Raw genomic sequence first — 4,573 nt, 5'->3', positions numbered from 1 at the left:
TCAATTTAACAAGCTGCAGTTTCGCACCAGGCTCGGCTTCTTCCGCTCTGATCCTGTCGATCACGCTGCACGAGTCTGCAGTGCACTCTCCCATTTCTAGTAGATAACATGCAATGTTGACCTTTATTCTACACGCAAAATAGAAGAGATGCATTTTTGGAACTACCCGTTGAACCCGATTTTCTACTTTATTTGAATTTTGCAGCTTGGGGAACACGCTTACGAGTGTTTTGGATTTGGGGAGGTGGGCGAAGAGGGAAACTATTCCATCAGTGAATAATGCAAGAATGAAAAATTTCGGCAAAAGGTACAAGGGCACAAGGAAACTTTAAAGAAAAACTTAACCCAGTTAGTGGAAGCAGAATTAATCAGTGCCCTCAAAAGGAAATTGTGTAGACAATAATTTGCAGGGTTATAGGGAAAGTAAAAAGGGAAGAGAATTATAAGGTTACTTTCAGAGCCAGCAATAGGCCAAATGTCCTATAATAATTCTGATCCAATCCAAGCAGTCCCGATCTTTATGCCCCATTCTTTATGCTGCCACCTTAATGACATCATAAAATATTGACTACATCACCTCCTCAATGTTACCCATCAGTTCTATCTAAACCCCAGGATGAACTACATCACTATCACCTTAAGTTATTATATGCTAGAATCTACATGTGTTTTACACATGATCTAGGAATGGGGCAAGTTTTAAATAAATCATGAAGCGGCATGGGATTTACTGAATGGCACAAGCTCAAAACTTAAATGATATTCTCTGCTTGAGAACATTTCAACCCAAATGATCAATTCAATGTAATTATATTAAATGAAAACCTCAGTCCCTCAGGATCAAGTACGTTTGCCAGTTCTGCAATGATTGATAAGGTTCTGCAGAAGGTGCCCATGAGGTGGTCTTCTTCATGGCATTATTATATATAATAATCAATGATCGTCATTATTATATAATAATCATGACTCAAGGATCTGGCACCTAGGGGTGCAGCAGGTGCTACAATGCTCCAAGGTACAAAATGATCGCTGATGCTGTTAAACATCACCCTCACCTCAATAATTTCAGCATTACTTATAATAAATTGTATTTATCATAATTAAACAACCAAAGGCACTTCACTGTGCTCTTGAACAAAATATACAAGAAGAAAGTAAGTAGGTGAACCAAGAGCTTTGAGGATAAGTTTCAAGACAAGCCTTAAAATAAGAGAGAGAGTAAGGGCTCAGGGAGCTAAAAGCAGTGTCACCAATGATAGAATGATAAAATCTAGGAAGCAAAACATGCAAAAATTGGAGAGCAAGAATCTTGGGGCATTATATAACGAGATAATTAGAGCAAGTACACAATTTTAGTACTTTTAATGGTTAGAAGCATGGAATGTCACAGAGGAGATGGCCATTCACCCATCACATGGGGGATGGCACTATCAAATTAAAATTTCATTTATGTCAAAATAATTCATGATTTTGAACATCTTTCAAACCTCAGCATCTACAGTTTCCATACACAACTGAAATCCTTTAACCCTACTACTATGTTATTAAATTTCATCTGCACCCTTCTTGACATCCCTCTGGAAGTATGGCATCCAGAACTGTATACAATATTGCAGCTGAGATTTATCTTTTTACAAATTATAATATAAATTCAAGGCATTTAAGCTATAGTTAAAAGCAAAACTTGTACTTCAACAAGTGTTCTCAACTTGTTCTACATGTTCAGAGATTTGTGATACATATGCCCCCATGACTGTTTTTGTATTCACTTTAAATTTCTATTTTCTTATTACATAGGGAAAAGGCCACTTGTCCTACTGAGTCTATGCTGACTCACAAAACAATCTCATTCCCCCACTTATTTCCCTCTAACCCATTCTCCCTCACATGCCCATCAAGTCCACACTGATTCTCCTGCAACCCACCTACACTGGAGGCAATTTACACCAGCTAATTAACAATAACCAGCACATCCTTGGGATATGGAGCACTCAGGGGGAAACCCATGTGTCACAGAGAGAATGTGCAAACTCCACATAAAGAGCACTGGAGCTAGCAGCACCACCTGTTACACCACTGTGCATCCATATAAAACAGTACTATTTAGGTCTCAGCAACACACAAAAGAAGGAACTCAGCAAGTCAGGCAGCATCTATGGAGGGAAATAAACAGTCGACATTTTGGGTTGAGACCCTTCATTTGGACTGAAAAAACTAGGACCAGGTATTTAGCTCTCATTCTTCCTACCACCATGAACCACTTCACAATTGTTAAAATTTCAGCTGCCATGTCTACATATTTCTTAATGTAGACATTGGTTGAATTTGAGTTTCAGAATCTCTAAATTTTATTTAATTCAGTTTTACATTTTTCTATAGCAGATTTAAATCCATATCTAACAAAAAAGACTGGAGCTTCCTTGGAGTGCATTTGCTTGAATCAGGAGCTACTATATTGCTGATATTTAATTTCAGTTTTGTAAATCTATTACTTTCAACTGAGTATTGTCATTATCCTATTCAGAGTTAAATAAAACAGTGGAAGAGAGGAACTACTAATAGAATTAAGGAGACAAGAGAGACTGCAGATGCTGCCAGGCAGCATCTATGGAGGGAACAGTCGATGTTTCAGTCCTGATGAAGGAACTCAGCCTGAAACATCAACTGTTCATTTCCTTCCATAAATGCTGCCTGACCTCCTGAGTTCTTCCAGCATTTTTTTTTGTGTGTTGCACAAGAATTAAGGACTATACATCTTATATTTCACCTTCATAAATCTTATTGGTCACTTGCCTGATCAATCATTTAGTTTACAAGACCCAAATACACGGTGCCTCTACCCACCAGCCACTGTCTCCCAACTCCACTCTTCCCCCAGGTACCATTTGCCCCCTTCTCAACCTGGTTCCACCTATCACCTGCCAGCCGCCCCTGCCTCACCCCTTCCCCTCTCACATTTTCATACTGGCTAGCTCCCCTCCACTCTGTTCTGATGCAGGGCATTGACCCAAAATGTCAAGTTCACCAATGCTGCTCAACCCACCGAGTTCCTCCAGCAATTTGTTTTTTGCTCCAGATTACAGCATCTGCAGTTTGGTGTCTCATTGTACAAGGAATAACAGAGATGGAAAGCCTTAAAGAACCATAGGCTTAATCAACTATTTGTCCAATACTACATACACACTTTAAGTGTGCAGCACTTTACAATCTACCTAAGACACTGTATATGAAAATGTTACTTCTAGAAGGAATTACCTAATTTATTGATACAAGACATGGTTCAATAGAGTGCATGTATAATTCATCAAAGCCAACGAGAAATACATGGTGATACATGGCACATTATGATGTCTTAAATGAAGACTAAATTTCCTTACTTACCCAGAAGAAAGTTTAAAAAGGTACACTGAACAACAAAGGGGCTGTTGAATCTACTTTTGGAACAGTTGGTGGCTTGGAGACGTTAGAATGCCTGGTATAAAAAACCAGAATGAAGCGCATATAACAAATATGTATTTTCTTTCTTTTACTCAAGTTGGGGTACTTTTGGGCAACACTCTTCCCACTTCAATATTCTTTGAATCACAGATATAACTCACTAGAATCATGATACCAGGTTATATATCCAAGATTACCCAATATCAACAGAACACTGATAATTGAGAAGAGAGCAAAAGGATGACAGGACAGAATAGTCCATATGTTGCTGGAGCATCACAAAACAGAAATTGGCTGCCATGTTTGAGCTCAAAACATTGAGCCACAAATTGTTTGGAAATTTCCTAAAGATATTACCAAACTTTAGATAAATGCCTATTTTCTTTCATAAGAATTAACACTTCATTAAAGAGTTAATCAGATGCAAGAGACGGGGGTGGGGGGGGGGGGGGGGGGGGGGAATAATCAAAAGTTTTCTTCCCTCCAAAAACAGTGTGGAATTATCTACCATACCCATTCCAAGCACTTCTAGCTGGATATGTTTATAAACTACCAACTCTGCAATAAAAAACAACTGCTTTTGTGTCTATTAATTTATGGAAGTTGGGAACTAGGCACAAATCTCATTTCCCCTTTCAAGGGTAACATGCCCACCTAAACTCAGTTGTGTAATCAATGCAAAATCTTCCATGAACCAGCACAATCTGACAGCTTAATGGAATATAAACATGTATATTTTTTTCCTGTAATACAAGCTGAATAAATGGATTTACAATATAAACATTTTAATAATCCTTCATCTGAGAATAACCTAATAAGTCACTAAAGATTTAAAATTATGACAAACCATTAACTACTTTCAGTGACATATGCAACTTCAATTTTGTGGATAAATTAACTTTAAAATGCAGATAACATCTCAGTTTGAAGAACCATACCATCATGAATGCCCATAAACAGCAGATTCATTACTTCTAGTTGGAGGAGCGGCCACTTGTTTGATACTGCCAAATATCATTCCTGGTGTTAAGAATTGTGGATATTCTAGTCACATGTGAAATGTTTAAAATGACAATCTTTGGATTTTACTTATTTTATGCAGATGATACTCGCTGCAATCAGGCTAACTAGCCGA

The sequence above is a fragment of the Pristis pectinata genome, chromosome 16 (assembly GCF_009764475.1).
Source record: "Pristis pectinata isolate sPriPec2 chromosome 16, sPriPec2.1.pri, whole genome shotgun sequence".
Lineage (NCBI taxonomy): Eukaryota > Metazoa > Chordata > Chondrichthyes > Rhinopristiformes > Pristidae > Pristis > Pristis pectinata.
This window is presented reverse-complemented; position numbering follows the sequence as displayed.